Source organism: Equus caballus, chromosome 6 (genome assembly GCF_041296265.1).
Source record: "Equus caballus isolate H_3958 breed thoroughbred chromosome 6, TB-T2T, whole genome shotgun sequence".
Lineage (NCBI taxonomy): Eukaryota > Metazoa > Chordata > Mammalia > Perissodactyla > Equidae > Equus > Equus caballus.
The window spans coordinates 6,654,274-6,671,771 of record NC_091689.1 but is presented as its reverse complement, the minus strand read 5'-3'; the positions used below and the strand labels follow the sequence as shown (position 1 = coordinate 6,671,771).

The following is a 17,498-nucleotide window of genomic DNA, read 5'->3' as shown; positions in this document are numbered from 1 at the left end:
AAGTTGCATCAAGATGTCAGCCAGGGTTGCAGTCATCTGAGGACCTGATTGGGGCTGGGGGATCCACTTCCGAGGTGGCTCAGTCACACAGCTGGCGAGTTGGTGCTGTTTGTTGGCAGGGGGCCTCAGTTACCACGTGAACCTTCTTCACAGAGCTGCTTCAGCATGCTCACAACCTGGCATCTGGTTCCCCAGACCGAGTGTCCGAGAGAGAGCAAGGTGACAACATCTTTGGTGCCCTAGCCTCAGAAGACACATAACCTCTTTCGTTGTATTCTATTGGTCACAGTGACCAATCCCGGTACCATGTGGGAGGGGTCTACATAGGGAGTGACAAGGACCAGTGGGAGCCTTCTTGGGGGCTGGCTACCAAGGCAGGAAGAGGGGGATGTCGAGGAAAATGATCTTGGAACCAAACAGACCTGGGTTCAAATCTCAGGTCCTTGACTTACTCCCTGTACGACCTTGAGCAAGTCACTTAAATCTCAGGCTTTGGTTTCTCCTCTCTAAGACAAGAATGAAAGTAAATGTGCCAGCATCAGACAGGGTTGTGAGGGGTCAGCACGGTGCTGCACACGGAACACTCGGTCCAGCTCCAAGCAGAGTCCATGTTTGCTAAATGGTGGCTTTGTTTACTGGCATAACGCACAGGCAGGTAGGATGAGAGGTGTTCTAGAAACACAAACCATCCCTGTGGTAGGCTGAAGAGAGCCCCCCGAGGATGTCCATGTCCTAAGCCCTGGAACCTATGAATATGATTTTGTAGGTGTAAGCCAAGGACCTTGAGATAGGGAGATCGTCCTGGATTATCCCAGTGGGCCCAACGATGCAATCACAAGCATCCTTATATGAGGCAGGCAGTAGCAACATAGAGGGGAGAAGGCCACCTGATGAAGGAAGCAGAAATTGGAGTGATGCAGCCATGAGCCAAGAAGCCAAGGTATGCTGGCAGCTGGAAACTGGAAGAGGCACGGAACAGATTCCCCTTGGAGCCTCCAGAAGGAACCATCTCTGCCATCACCTGGATTTCAGCTCCCTTGAGGCTCATTTATGACTTCTGACCTCCAGAACTGTAAGAGAATAAATGTGTTATTTTAATATCTAAAGTTGTGGTAATTTGTTACAGCAGCGATAGGAAACTAATAGGACCCTTTGAAGGGATCTAATCGGCACCTGGGGCCTGAGGAGTAGGATGGATGGGGACAGAAAGGATGAAGGGAGGAGCGGGGAAAGGTGCATGTTACTGAACTGCATCAAGGGAACCACTGTCCTCTCCTGTGACAGTGACAGCCCTAATTCTGTAGCCTCTGGTGCTATCTGAGCAAGAGGCATGGATTCAGGACAGAAACAGGGGTGGGGACAGATGGAAAACAGAGCCATAGGGCAGTTCTGAAGAGGACTGACCTGGCCTGTCGATTTAAAGTGCCTTTCGTTTTACAAGCAATAAAATTGCATTGGCTGGTTCTTGACAACCTCAACAGCCCTGCTCTGAGATGGGCATTCTGCAAGCTTCTTTCTCCCCCAGAAAAGGGACAGAGAAGGGGACTAGGAGAAACATCTCCTGAAACCTTGGAGAGACAAAAGGAGGAAGAAAAGAAGGAGGTTCTAGAGAGCGGCCTGCCAAGGACAGACCCTCAAGGAAAATAGGCAGAGGATATGGAGGCAGAAAACGATCTCCCACCCCAAGCCCAGCCACTTGCTGCTCAGCGACACCGAGAAAGTCAGTTCCTCTTCTCTGAGCCTCAGTTCCATCATCTGTCAAATGAGATTGTTACGAGGATTACACGGGTGAAGGCATTTAGTATATTCCACACAACAGGCATACAGTAAGCAATTAATAAATGTTAGCTATTATTACAGTGACCAATTTCATTTAGAAAGCATTTATGAAGTGTTGACTATGTATAAGGCAGTATAGACACTAGACAAATGAGACACAGTCTCAGCTCTTCATGAGATTGTTGGCTGGTGGGCGACATAAGCAGGTGTCATGGGGCCCTCAATGTGGCATCTCGGACAGGCCCAAGAATCCTGAGACCGGCGGGCTCTCTGAGAAACCAAGGGCTAGTCAGAACTGAAGAAGGTTGCCGCAGAAAGTCTGGTCTCTCCTCCCCACCCCACGGCCCCATCCATATGACGGCAACTGCTTTATAGTTGGTGTAAAATTTTCTGCAAAATAACCCACATAGCCATGGCTCCATTAACATCAGTTACTCTCATTATTTTTAAGAACCCAAGCTTTGGAATCACACAGTTCTTCATTCCAGCCCCTGCTGGCACGCTTGCAAGCGGTCCGTCAGCTTAAATTGGGTGTGCTTAAATTCACCCAGTATCAGTTGTTCGTCCATGAAATGGGAATGATCTCTATTTCCAGAGTCACTCGGAAGACATGAGATTGATTTCCACTAAATGAGCGCTATTGTGATGGTTTTTGGCCAGACCCACCTGCAGGGAGAGGAAAATCAGATGACACTGGAAAGTCCTTCTGTTCCCCCATGACCTTGGCCACTCATCTGGCTGACACTGCTCAGGAGTGATGGCCAAGGTGCTGAGCTTTATCTTCGTGCTGGACACAGCCAACTGGACAAGTAGGAGAGGAGCAATTACCGAGCCAGGAGCAGTGCCAGCCGGAACACCCACGGTGCCCTCTGATCCTGTGCAGCCACCTCTAGGCAGCTTCAGCAACAACCCAGCTCTGGTCCAATGCAAAGGCAGCGCCCCCTCTGGTTACAGCTGGAAGCTCCCACTGGCACATAATCTTAGTCCCTCCCACTGCGACCAGGCTCTGGGTGGGGCAAGAAGGCAGATGTGCCCCATCTATAAACAAACCCATGTGGTCTCTCGCAAGAGCAGCAATAATAGAAGCTTCTGTCTATGCTTATCAGGTGCCAGGGGCTGTGCTGAGCAACCCTCTTAAGAAGGTATATGACCGTCATACTCATCTGACAGATGAGGAAACAGACACAGAGAAATTAAGTCACTGGCTGCAGGCTGTTCAAGTAGTAAGCAAAGAATTAGGATTTAAATCCAGTCATCTGATTTTGGAGGCCCTGCTCTGCCCCACCAGGCCATGCAGGCATGCCGCCCAGGGCACCCTCTGTGCATGACATTCACCCGCGTCAATGGACTGGACTCTGCAACGCAGAGAGCGGGTAGACGTTCACACGGCGCTTCTGGGATCACAAGAGGCTCCCTGCCTAGGGGAGCCAACCAGACTAGACTTGCCCCTGCTGGACCCTGGCCCTCCACCTTCCCCCCATTCAGTACCTTCTGCACTGCCTCCCAAATCACCGGTGGAGAGAAATCACCGGTGGGGAGGAACCTGCCTCAACCCAGTTCTTCCCAGCATCTCCAGGCCAGCCCTGGGGGGAAGGCTTCCTGCCAGGACACTAGACAGTTTCCAACTCTTCACAAACCCACTCCAGGCTAGGAATTAAAATAAAAAGACAGAGAGGGAGGAGGAGCCGTCTGAAAACCAAGCTCTCCCCAAACACTGAGTCCGACAAGTTGCGACTCACCAAGAGTTCTTCCCCGCCAGCTGCATCAACTAATTACAAGGGGAAGGCTGGGAGGCAGGTTTCAAGCTTTTCGTGACAGAGCGTTTTCTCTTTCACTCTCCTTTCTCTCGCCTCCTCCATTCTCCCTTCCCTGTTCTCTCTCCTTGTCTTCCTCATCTCTGACGCCTGGCAACGCGCTTCCGCACATGGGTATGCGCTGGCCGTGTGCACAGAGCAGAGACTCACGTGCTGCCAGGATCTTCCAGAGGTCATAGAATTGAACCCCTACCTCCTTACACAAGATCCCTGCTCACCCGTCAGCATCTTCTAGGAAAAGGTTAGCATGGCCTGAACTTCTCCCTCTCAAAATAGCCTTTAAAAGCCATGTCTATTTTTCCTCGTACAAGTAATGCCTACTCTGCAAAAGGTACAAAGAAGATACTTAAGATTATTATCCCAGCAACCAGAGATAACACACTATCAATATTTTGTTGTACAGTAAACCCTTGACATTCTCGAGATTGCATCTCAAGATCTTCATGAATCTGCAAATTTAAGGAACTGGAAATGTTAGGGGCAACCCCAGCCTTTACAAAGAGATTCTCAACTTCACATCTAATTTATATCATCGTAGGCTTAAGGAAGGATGTCCTAGCTTGAGGCTGGGGGCTGGATGAGGTGCCACCCACTTTACAGATGAGGAAACTAGGGCCAAAGGGATATATCAGTTTGTCTGTGGCCCTCAGCTAAATGGGAGTCAAAGATGTGGCAAAGAGAAGGGAAATGCAGTGGCAAGGTCTGCAGAGAACTGGCTGGTGCCTGCGTTGGCAAGGAACTTGGAGGCACAAGAAAGGCAGCAGGAATCCTGTCCTTGCATTAACAGGCTGAGTCTCTAGCTTGACTGAATCCGTTTCCGGGATCTACAGTCAGGTGTATTATCTGGGTCTGGGGACTGAGACACCAGCGGGGATAACAGCCTCCCCCTGGCCCAGGGGGCCCCTCCCTGAGACAGGCGGTGTGCTCCCAGGTATTAGAGCTGGGACCAATATATCCCCAGAGAACGTCCAAGAAGGAGAAAAGCAGATGCTTGCCCCGGATTCTGCAGGAACACTGGTTCCAGAGCGCCCATCCTGCCCAGGCAAACGGGGAGAGCTTGATGGAGCTGGAAACAGGACCAGCCCGCCTCCTCACCCCTGCCCTGCACCTCACACTGCTTAATCCTGGTCAAGTCCTCTGCAGCTAGCATCCGCAGTGGCAAATCTGCCTTGAACAAAAAGATCCAGATGCCCCAGACTGGCAGTTGAACTTACACCTTCATTCCAGGGAACCAAAGAGCTCTGGGCAAGGCTTTTGCTACCTGTAATGCTGCCTAGCCCTCCCCTTCCTCCTCCAGGATTTAGCCTGGGGCTAAAAGCTCTCGTTTGCCACTCCCTGTGCACAGCCTGGAGCCAGCTGTGTAGCGTCTTCCCTTCCTCGACCTGCCGGACTGACTCATCAGCAGCCAGAGTTCCGAGTCCCAGCCGGGAGCCTGTCCTTACCGCGCCCACAGAGCCCTTGCTGAATGCCCCTGTCTCTGCAGTGGAACCTCTAAGCGTCGATTTATGTTTCCCCATCCGTGCCTAAGCACCTACAGCTTCTGCCTCCACATCTTATCCCCTCAGAGGCTCATCGAAAAGGAGAACGAGGAATGTCAGGGGAACAATCCTAAATAATGATAAAAACAAGGAGGAAAGGTCTACCAACTGCTCCAAGAATCCTAGCTAGCTCATTCTTCCAAGTGACCCAGTGGGGAAATTTAATTAGGATTAATTGCTCAAATTTCAGGAGGGCCTTTGGAAGTCTCCAGGGATCCCCAGGGTCTTGGGAAATGTTAGGAAATAGAAAATTAATTAATTTCGGAATCATTCACAGAACAAAAAATAAAACACTGAAGTGACCTCTGACCCAGGTAAAGTTTCCTCCTAAGGGACAAACACACTTTTAGACACACGCCCTTCCTATTTGCTTTGGTACCCACACAAACATCTGCATCTGCCATCTCCACACACACCTGGAGATGCCAGGCACTGTGCCCACCCCAGGCAGAGTTGTCAGATAAAAATAAAAATATGAGACACTCAGGTAAATTTGAATTTCACATTAACAACAAATAAATTTTAATGTAAGTATGTCTCAAGTATTGCATGGGACATACTTACACTAAATTTATTCCTTATTTATCTGACAGTCCAATTTAACTGGCCATCCTATGTTTTATCCAGCATCCCTAACTCTAAGACACCTATCTCTAGGTCCCCTACAGAAGTACTCTCACCCAGCCCCACACACACACTGTACTATGAACATGAACCTGATCCACTGTGAATTCACCCTATTTTCATTCAGTCATCTGAAAATTATCAGGGCAGAGGATCTAAGGAGTAGCAGGCTATCTTCAGGCCCTTCACCATCCGCCTGCCTCCTGATCTCACTCAGGAGTGTGGTCAGCGACTTAAAGGTTGGGGGTGCGGGGGCTCTCACGTATACTAAGTGTCAAAGACCTTCGGCATCCCAAAAGGCTATTAGCGCACGCATTCTAAATTTTCCCTCCATGACAGTGCTGGTTGGGATTAAGAAAAGGCTGAAAGTATTGGCTCATATGAAGAGTTTAATTCCCAGGTGTTAGAGAAAATCAAAGAAGTGGCTTAGCTGGTTTCTAAGGTAATGTCACATAGGTGTCCAGGACAGCAGTAGCGTTGTCTTAGCAGCTCTGTTGTTAAAGGGCTAGAGGTGTGTTTTGTGCCTATTATCAATGCCCCCAACTCTGTCCTCCATAGACACTGACCACGGCCATGGAGACAGGGTCTCGGGACATCTCTAAGTCCTTTCCCCGCTCATCGCCTGGAGAGCTGCACACCCTCCAAGTTGGTGGACTCTCTCCTGGTGGAGAAAAGCAAAGATCTCCCAAGTCCCTGTTAGGGTTCCTTGAAACATCTCCGTCGGGGGCCTTTCCTTTGCTGGGCACGTGTGGACAAGACTCTCTCATGTTTTTGACTCACCCTGAAACGAGCGCTGCCCAAGGCTCAGGTCTCTAGCTGGCAGCTTTGCGGTGAGCCTGGGACAGTGGGGAAGGAGGCATTCTACCCAGGTTTGCAAAGCTGACTTGCCTCAGAGACCCCGACTGCCGACCGCCTTCCTCTGGACTTCTACTTGCAGGTTGGTAGAACGGGTTCACTTATCCAGGCAGGCATTGTCGGGGGAACCAAAGAGATGATGTCTGTGAGTATATGGTAAATTCTCAGAAGGATGGGGCAAGATCCGAAACATCAGGCATCTTCCAAGGATAAGATATGCTTTAAAGCTTTCAAAACAGACTTTATATCTCTAGGAGCTCTGCCCTGAGAAACTCAGAGTCTTTAGGATGTAGAAAAAGTTCTCCAGTGTCCTGGAACCCAAACAATATGGAGAAAAAAGACAGAGTACTAGGCTCCCAGAGGGAGTAAAAAGAATGATGGCAGAAGAGTTCAAACGTCAGCAAAAGGACCAGCACTTAAGACTCAGGAGTTTCCTAAGAGTACAAGATTTTTATGCATGAAAATTGACAGAATGATGAACTCTTGGCACGCAGCATCTTGCAGAGCTGACATTCCATAGAGGCACAGGATCCCAACACTCGATGGGAGAAGAAGAAGAGTCAGTGACAGCCCAGCACCACCCAGAACCAGAAAATCCACGGAGATGTTTTAATAGAAGCTTTTTTGGTTGTAAAGATCAGAAACTCTCTCCAGTTAGTTCAAGAGGAGAGAAGGGTTGTTGAAAGGGTACCAGGAACGTCATGGAGCCATGAGTGAAGTATCGTGGGGCCCTGGAACAAGAAAGCCAAAGCCTTTGTGATTCGGGGCCATTCTCACTCATCTCTAGATTGTTGGTTCCATTGCCCTCACTTGATGCTGAATATATGTTCATCTTGTTATCCCAATATCCCAGCTTCCTGAGACTTTCCAGCTCCCATGACCGCCACCAACTGGTCCTTCCTTCTGTGCCTTTCATTCACATTTATGAGAGAGAGAATCTCATTGGCCCATCCTCACCCAGGGGCGAGCCCCAATGGGAGCAGGTGTCCTACCCTGAGCCAAACACCATGATGGGGCAGAAAGGGCCCAAGGCACTCAGGCTCGCCACCTGTGAGCAGAGCAGGACAATCATCACTCTGCCTGTTAAGAAGGGAAAGAGGGGAAGCCACCTTAAAAGAGGAAACACTCTCCACTATCCACAATGAGTATGAAGAATTGGAACCTCAGGTCAGAAGCGCATCCATTTAGAGGACAGTGTGCTAAGAAATGTCCCTCGATTGTCCTGTTTAGTATTCCCATCCTGCACAGCAGGCTTAATTATCTCCATTTTACACAAAAGGAAAACGGAAGCTCAGAAAGGTAACTCCCCAGGGTCACTCAACTAATTGGCGGGGGCCCTAAGGTCCAGCTCAGGCCTGGAGGGCTCCTAGCCAGCATGTTTTCAGACACAGTCAGCCACTGAACAGGATTCTCCCTCTGCAAACATTTGAATGAAATGCAGACAGTGCAAAGCCATTCACTCCCAAAGTCACCCTACATGCGGGAGAATGGGGAGGGAGAGGAAAGCCAGAAGGAGAAATGGATTTGCTTTTCCTGAGTAAATCGGAGGGAAGAAACAATACGAAGGTGAAGAAAGGTGCCTGTCTCGGGACCCTGGGAGGGACGCAGGGGGCGACAGAGAAAACGGAATCCAAGGGCACAGGACAGTACTCGCTAAAAGGAGGGATTTTTTTGTTGTTCTTTGTTCCTGCACCAAAAGTGCCTATAAAAAATCCCTGCTGTTGCTCCAGCAACAGACAGAACCAGAGGCCCGCACGGCCCTTGCCAGGTCAAGAGCTTTCCCTATGCCTCCACCCCCAGCCCTTCCATTGTCAAGATGAGGGGCAGAGGCGTGCCGAGACACAGCCCGCAGGAGGCGGGCGGGAGCCCAGACCTCACTTGAACTGAAGGAAGCTAGAGCGAGAAAGGAGGGGCACAGTGCTTCTGCGGGCTCCCACCTGAAGACAGAGACAGAAGGTGAGACCAAAGGCAGGTCCTAAAGCGATCTACAGAGAAAGACGAGGAAGGGGATCAGAGAGAAATGGTTAGAGCTGGAACAGACGCACACCCTCCACCTAAAGACCCAGAAACAGACACGTGCGCACACTGTCACAAACACGGAGGACCAGGGGCCCGAGACGGGGGAGGCAGCCTTGTTTGTTCTCCCAAAAGGCATCTGGATTTCTCAGTGAGGGCCTGACTTGGGTCTTTTCCTCATTTTCCAGCTGGACTGAATGGAGAAATGCCTGGCATGAGTGGTGCCGTGAGTCAGCGCAGATCCAAGCTCTGTCCCTCTGCCCCTCTGCTCTGCTCTTTGCCAGACCACACAGCCTCCCTCCCCTCCTGCCAAGCGTGGCCAGCGTGCCGTCCAGGTAACACACGGCAAAGACTCGGGGGTGAGATGGGGTGGCCCGGGCCAGCCTCAGGAAGGGGGCCGGATCCGCTCCCAGCCCAAACGCTCCTGGTCAATTTTCCTGAACGGTTTCCCTTCCTCTCACATCCCTGACACTTTGAATAACCCCTGGAAGTCAGAATTGGAAAACTCAATTTTTCACTGGGGCTGTCAGCCTCTTCCGCGCTACGGGTCTGTGTGGCTTTATTGTGGGGTTGACCAGATGTCAGCCAACGTCAAAGCAGAGCCCAGCAACAGCAGAGTCTTCCCTGAGTGGGTCACACCCCGTAGGGCAGTCAGAAAGACAAGGAGGGCTTAAGTGACCAGAAACCACAGGACACCTATCGACGTGTGCGTATGATAGGATGGCCCCCGCATGTGGGTCTTAGTGGCCCTCAGCCTGGCTGCCTACATCTCTTAAGATATTACCTTTAGGTCATCTTGTACCAACTGTATGTGCCTGATCTCCCACAGGAAACCGCAGAGATCTCAGCAAGCAGGAAACATACTCATCTTTGTGTCCCGGGAGGGGCACGTGCCTGCTGTTCACGTGCTCTTCCTTTTTTTTTTTTTATTAGGAAGATTAGCCCTGAGCTAACTACTGCCAATCCTCCTCTTTTTGCTGAGGAAGACTGGCCCTGAGCTAACATCTGTGCCCATCTTCCTCCACTTTATACATGGGATGCCTACCACAGCATGGCTTTTGCCAAGCGGTGCCATGTCCACACCTGGGATCCAAACCAGCGAACCCTGGGTGCCAAGAAGCCAAACATGCAAACTTAACCACTGTGCCACGGGACCGGCCCCTCACATGCTCTTCTCACGTGTCTGCTAACTGAAGTTCGCTGCAGACGGCCTCCTCTGACTTTCATGAAACACTACGGAGCTTGAGGGGCATGAAAATGGCTTAACATTTCCTCCTCTCTGAAGTCCTTTCTCTCTTGCCAATGGGCTCTCTGCATAAGATTTAACACTGGTCCACGGACTCAGAGTCCTATCATTGTACTGGTGGGACACCTGAGGACAAAAACGGCATTGACCTGTCAAGTAGCATGGTGGGCAGAATTCGAAGATGACCCCCAATGACCCAGGCTCTTGTACAATCCTCTCCCCTTAGGGCTGGTGGGACATGTAACTTGCTTTTAACCACTAGAATACGGCAAAGGTGATAGAATATCACCCTGTAATTACCTTACCTTGTATGGCAAACGAAAAGAGATCCTGCAGATGTAGTTAATTTGCAGTTGACTTGGAGTCAATCACAAGGTAAATTATCCTGGGTGAGCCTGATCTAATCAGGTGAGCTTTTTAAAAGAGGGTCTAGATGGTCCCCGAAGTTAGACATTCCACCCAGCAGAGGCGCTCTCTCTTTTTCTCTCTCTATCTATCTCACAGCTGGAACAGGTTCTTTTTTTTATTGAAGTAACATTGGCTTATAACACTACATAAATTTCAGGTGTATATCATTTTCTACTTCTCTACAGACTGCATCATGTTCGCCACCAAATATCTAGTTTCCATCTGTCACCCTACTCCTAATGTCCCCCTTTACTCCTTTCAACCTCCTCCCACTCTCCTTCCCCACTAGTAACCACCAATCTCTTCTCTGTATCTGTACATTTGCTTTTTATTGCATTTTTTAAATCTTCCATGTATGAGTGAAATCATACGGTAACTGTCTTTCTCCATCTGACTTATTTCACTTAGAATAATGCCCTCAAGTTCCATCTATGTTGTTGCAAATGGACAGATTTCATCTTTTTTATGGCTGAGTAGTATTCCATTGTGTATATATACCACATCTTCTCTATCCATTCATCCCTTGATGGGCACTTAGGTTGTTTCCAAGTCTTGGCTATTGTGAATAATGCTGCAATGAACATGGGGGTGCATGTATCTTTTCCAATTAGTGTTTTTGTGTTCTTCAGGTAAATAGAAGTGGAATAGCTGGATCATATGGTAGTTCTGTTTTTTATTTTTTGACGAATCTCCATACTGTTTTCCATAGTGGCTGCACCAGTTTACATTTCCACCAGCAGTGCATGAGGATTCTCTTTTCTCCACAACCTCTCCAACACCTGTTATTTCTTGTCTTTTTAATAATAGCCACTCTGACAGGCTTGAGGCAATATCTCGTTGTAGTTTTGATTTGCATTTCTCTAATAATTAGTGATGTTGAACATCTTTTCATGTGCTTGCTGGCCATCTGTATATGTTCTAAAAGAAGATCTGAACAGAAAAATGTCTGTTCAGATCCTCTGCCCAGTTTTTAATCAAGTTTTTTTGGTTTTTTGTTGTTGAGTTTATGGGTTCTTCCTATATTTTGGATATTAACCCCTTATCAGATATGTGATTTGAAAATATCTTCTCCCAGTTGGTAGGTTGTCTTTTCCTTTTGTTGATGGTTTCTTTTGCTGTGTAGAAGCTTTTTAATTTGATGTAGTCCCATTTGTTTATTTTTTCTTTTCTTTCTCTTGCCTAAGGAGACATATCCAAAAAGATATTGCTAAGACTGATGTCAAAGAGTGTCCTGCTCATGTTTTCTTCTAGGAGTTTCATGGTCTCTGGTCTTGCATTCAAGTCTTTAATCCATTTTGAGTTCATTTTTATGTATGGTGTAAGATAACGGTCTACTTTCATTCTTTTGCATGTGGCTGTCCAGTTTTCCCAACACCATTTATTGAAGAAACTTTCCTTTCTCCATTGTATGTTCTTGGCTCCTTTGTCAAAAATTAGCTGTCCATAGATGTGTGGGTTTATTTCTGGGCTCTCAGTTCTGTTGTTCCGTTGATCTGTGTTTGTTTTTCTGCCAGTACCATGCTGTTTTGATTACTGTACCTTTGTAGTATATTTTGAAGTCAGGGATTGTGATGCCTCCAGCTGTGTTCTTTTTTCTCAGGATTTTTTTGTCTGTTCGGGGTCTTTTGTTGTTCCATATAAATTTGAGGATTCTTTGTTCTATTTCTGTGAAAAATGTCATTGGGATTTCGATAGGGATCACATTGAATCTGTACATTGCTTTGGGTAGTATGCCCATTTTCACTATGTCAATTCTTTCAGTCCACGGGCATGGAATATCTTTCCATTTCTTTGTGTCTTGGATTTCTTTCAACAATGTCATAGTTTTTAGTGCACAAGTCTTTAACCTCTTTGGTAAAATTCATTCCTAGGTATTTTATTCTTTTTGTTGCAATTGTGAATGGGACTGTCTTCTCAATTTCTTTTTCTACTAGTTCATTGTTAGTGTAGAGAAATGCAATAGATATTTTTATGTTGATTTTGTACACTGCTGCTTTATTGTATTCATTTATTATTTCTAACCAATTTTTGGTAGATTCTTTAGGATTGTCTACATATAAAATGATGTCATCCACAAATAGTGACAGTTTTACTTCTTCCTTTAAATTTGGATGCCTTTTATTCCTTTTTCTTGCCTAATTGCTCTAGTTAGGACTCACGATACCACGTTAAATAAGAGTGGTGGGAGTGGGCATCCTTGTCTGGTTCCTGTTCTCAGAGGGATAGCTTTCTGTCTTTCACCATTCACTATGACGTTAGCTGTGGATTTGTCATATGTGGCCATTATTATGTTGAGGTATTTTCCTTCTATACCCATTTACTGAGAGTTTTTATCATAAATGAATGCTGAATCTTGTCAAATGCTTTCTCTGCATCTATTGAGATGATCATATGATTTTTATTCTTCATAGTCCTAATGTGGGTATTAATATTGTTCGTATTGTTAATGTGGGTCTTTACAGGATAATCTGGGTAATCTAGGCCTCATAAAATGAATTGAGAAGTGTCCCCACGTCTTCAAATTTTGTAAGAGTTTGAGAAGGATAGGTATGAAATCTTCTTTGAATGTTTGGTAGAATTCACCAGAGAAACTGTCTGGTCCTGGACTTTTGCTTTTGGGGAGGTTTCTAATTACTGTTTCAATCTCCTTACCAGTGATCAGTCTATTCAAATTCTCTCTGTCTTCTTAATTCAGTTTGGGGAGGTTGTATGGTTCTAAGAATTTATCAATTTCTTCTAGGTCATCCAATTTGTTGGCATGTAGCTTTTCATAGTACTCTCCTATAATCTTTTGTATTTCTGTGGTATGTGCTGTAATTTCTCCTCTTTTGATTTTATTTATTTGAGCCTTCTCTCTTCTTTCTTAGTAGGTCTAGCTAAAGGTTTGTCAATCTTGTTTATCTTTCCAAAGAACCAGCTTTTAGTTTCATTGATCTTTTCTATTGTCTTTTCAGTCTCTGTTTCGTTTATTTCCATTCTGATTTTTATTATTTCCTTCCTTCTGCTGACTTTGGGCTTCCTTTGTTCTCTTTTTCTGGTTCCTTTAGGTGTAGCACTAGCCTGCTTATTTGAGATCTGTCGTCTTTCTCAAGGTGGGCCTATATCGCTATATGGCACAGATCCTCTTGGTGTGGGTAGAGGAGCTTGGTTTCCGGCTGGGCAGGCAGCCACCTTCTCCTCTGAGTTCCCAGGGGTCCTCCCTCCCCACTCCAATCCAACCCAGCTGTTTCAAATGCTCATTTCTCTCCACATCTCCCAATCTCTTCCCACCTTGACGTGATGGCCCGCTCTTGACCTCCTTCACCAAGATCAAATCAGTCGGGCGCCCTCCATCGCCCTTCCTCTGCGGCAACACCTCTTTCCCTTCTTGGGAAACTGAGTACGTTTCCTGGTGATAACTTGGGCTCTCCTCCTAAGTCAGACCAAGGAGCTCTTCCCTGCATCATGCCTTCCTGCTGGGAGTTTGTGCTTCTATTGCCCTGTTTCTTGTGGCTGATCCCCAGATCTCTACCACCAGCCCTGCTCTTTCCAGATCTGCCGTTTTCTCTGTGCTCATCTAGCCTCACCTAGGTGTACCGTCTCCAGCCCCTTCTCTCCACCTCTCTTCAGTGCTTCCTCTGTTCAGATCATCTGCCTCCCAGCCCATCCTCTCAGATGTCCACACTCTGGAACCTCAAAGTCATTTATTCTCCACTTAGCTGCTTTTCTCAAATATTCTTTTATTGGCCACCAAATTCTTCTAGCATAATATAGACCGAAATCATCTCTATCACTACTTACTATTCGAGAATGTTTGAGTGAATTTTCAGGGTGTAAGAAGAAACAAGCACCATAAACATAACAGTGTGCCCAAAGCTGAAGAGGTCTGTTTTCATTATATTTTAAAGTTCAGTCCGTAGAAATGGAGGAAGTGGCCAGAGCTGTGCATGTTGGGTAGGATGGTCACGGAGTAATCCCTCTTCAGGCTGAGGGATGCGTTCATGGAGATTTACACTATTCTGTCTGCTTTTGTGCACGTTTGAGATTCTCCACAATACAAATAAAAAGGGGTTTTAGCAAAATTAAATAATCAGTTAATTTTTAAAAAAGTCAGGGGAGGGTGAGCCATAGTCCCAAATGGTAACAAGAGGCTGGAATTGAATTTCCCCTGCCCCTCTTGAACCCACAATTCTCCGCAGCCCCCACCCAGCCTGCATCCTTCCTGTGTCTTGCCGGGGGCCGTGTGCATTTGTGACATCTGTTCTACAGCTGTGAGAAAATAGCTAGGGAGATAGATAGATACATATGTACATAGAGGATGCCAGTAAATCATTAGTGTGTGTTCAGTGATTTCTCTTTTTGGGGGGCGAGGGATTGAGTCCAGAGACCACCACAGAGATGCTAGACCTGTGACAGTTCACCGCGGGGTCTCTAGGATACAGAGTGTTGTCTCCTACACTTCACACTCCAGTTCCTGCCTGAGTCCAAGGTTAGCACAGCTCCTCAGACGTGTTCAGACCAGGAGCCATCTGATAAAGGTGGCCACATCCTCTGGGCCTGCACTGGTGGTGTGTGGACCAGGGAGTCATTGCACAAGATGAAGGGGCATGCATCACACCTTTCTGAGGACCAGATAAAGCCCCTGTACCTTTCCAGGCCTGTAGCTCCTCATTTACACTTTGACTTTCAATCTCTGGAGCCAAGACTGACCTCGCTGGTTTCTGCCCAGACTCTAAGAGTGCAGTTAGGTCCCATTCGTTCTAAAGTGCCCACCCTGGCCAATATCAAGCCCTTGAAGTGCCCAGAGTGGGTCTCCAGGACAGGCACCATGCGCCCCCCACCCCCCGCCCCAACGCCAGGACCACCGCCACCCTCTGCCATCTTGCTGGGTCTCTAACTGGCCGCAGAGAGCAAGTGATTAGAGAAGATTTAATCATTATCAACACAAGAAATTAAAATTTGTTTGGTTTCATTTCTTTTGCCTTTAGTACTCTGGCAATCTAGAAAAGATAACCAAGGGGAGAGGCTAGCTACTGAGAAATCAAAAAAAAAAGAAAAGAACAGAGACAGGAGGAAACAGACTTCTTTCATTTGTTCTCAAACACTCATTGAGTGTCTGCTATGTGTTCTAGGCCCTGGCGACATAATGGCCAACACAACAGTCACATGGTCTGTTCCCATGGCATTTTCTTTCTAGACACAATCAAGGCCTGAAAAGACGATGAGAATGCAGATCTGGAAATTCTGGCTGTAAAATACCCCACAGAAAGGTGAACGAAGAAGGAACCACAAATAAAGTCACCGCCACTGAGTGTTTACTGTGTGTTATGGGTTGAACTGTGCCCACCCCCAAAAACCCATGTGTTCCAGTCCTAACCCCCAGAGTGTGCCCTTATTTGGAAATAAGGTTGGTGCAGACACAATTAGTTAAGCTGAGGTCATAAGGAGCAGAGTGGGCCCCTTATCCAATACGACTGGTGTCCTCACGAAAAGGGAAAATTTGAACACAGACACACTCAGGGAGAACACCGTGTGAAGAGTGGAGTCACGCTGCCCCAAACCAAGGACCTACCAGAAGCTCCGAGAGAGGCCTGGAACAGATCCTTCTCTGGAGCTTTCAGAGGGAGCACAACCCTGACGACACCTGGATCTTGGACTTCCGGCCTCCAGAACTGTGAGACAACAAATTCCTGTTGTTTCAGCCTCTCAGTTCATGGTCCTCTGTTACAGCAGCCCTGGCAAATGCATATGATATGTAATAGGTGCTATGCTAACTGATTTACATCCACTGTCTCATTTAACCCTCGGGACAACCCATCAATAGGTACCATGGTCCGTTTTATGGAAGAATAAATTAAACGAGAGGAAGGGTAAGTAACTTGTTCAAGGCTGAGCTGCTTCAATCTAAAAGGACAGTGGTATTCAAAGCCTCGGGCTCAGGGAAGCCCGCCCCACACCCAACCTACCCTAATTGGGTAAATCCCACGGCGTTCTTCACTCAGCCTTTCAATCCTTGCTCAAAATAGATGTTGTCTCTTCAACATCTGCTTGGCTTCTGGTTAAGATGCTTGCATGCCCTGTGTGGTGGTCAGATTGGTGCACTCACCTGTTCTAAGTCCATATACATGGAAAGACCTAGTGAGTTGTGATGTTTATGTCACACGTGGCACCTAAATGCCTACCCCCTCATTTACCAACAAATGGGAGCCAACTCTCCTGGCTTCATGCCATCTCACTGTGCAACGTCCAATATACACACACACATACACACACACACACCCCAGCCATCATAGTACAGACTGTTCATGTGATTTATGTTTGTTTAATTTGTATTTTTGTCCATGGTTTGTCACCCAGTTGTGTGCAGATTCCTTACCTCAGCCTTCTTCTATCTAGCCCCAGAAGATGTGTTCCATTTTCAAAGTCGTGGGAGCCAAGTAAAACCTCCTTCATTGTCATGGGCTAATGGGCTATAGAGCAGCTGCAGACCTGATCCTGAGACACCGTGTCAGGGCTGAGTGACGGGGTGGGGGGGGGGGGGTGACATGACGCTGTGTTATGAATATAAAGATTCCGCAGTACTATTTTGTTTTGCAAGTGATTTAAGGAGCTTTCATGGGTAATTTTGATTATACTCAATTTTTGTATTTCAAACTGACTTTAACCACTATGTAATCCATGGCTCCACTGTAGTTGAAAAAAAAAATAGTAAGAGAACTAAATCATCAAACAGAACATCAAACGTGTGCGTGTCAACCTCAAAAAACTTGTGCCATGACACTTAAACCACAATCACAACATGGGTAGTGATTTCTTTTCAGCAAAACATCAACCAAACAACAACCAACACGCTGAATTAACGTTGGCATTTTGCATTTTGTTGGGTTTGTAGTTTTGATTGAGTTTATTTACCTATTTGTTGGGTTTTACAGTGAGATAAGCTTATGGAATTTATACCTTAATATGTTTATACATATTTAGGTTACACTACAATTAATATATTTTAAATCCAACAATAGGAATATATTGGAATTCACTGTTATTTTAAAAGAGTCCATAAATTACTCCCATCTGAGGCACAAAGGACTGAATAGACTCATGTATAAAGGGACAAAATAGAAACACATCAATATGGACATTACCAAAAGGCAGAATAGCACAGAGATAAAGCTAAGTGTTTGGGAAGATGTTGGAATTATTAGAGGATGGTAAGTATTTTTCATTCAAAAATAATTTATT

At 46.7% G+C, this 17,498-nt stretch overlaps 1 long non-coding RNA gene across 1 annotated transcript; it reads left to right on the top strand.

Annotated features, from left to right (window-relative positions):
* The first annotated feature begins 6,528 nt into the window (after window positions 1–6,528).
* LOC111773831 (uncharacterized) lies at window positions 6,529–16,998 on the top strand. Its single transcript, XR_011439470.1, has 3 exons — window positions 6,529–6,692; window positions 8,815–8,961; window positions 15,457–16,998. It is a non-coding gene; the product is annotated as an uncharacterized lncRNA (long non-coding RNA).
* Window positions 16,999–17,498: the final 500 nt, after the last annotated feature.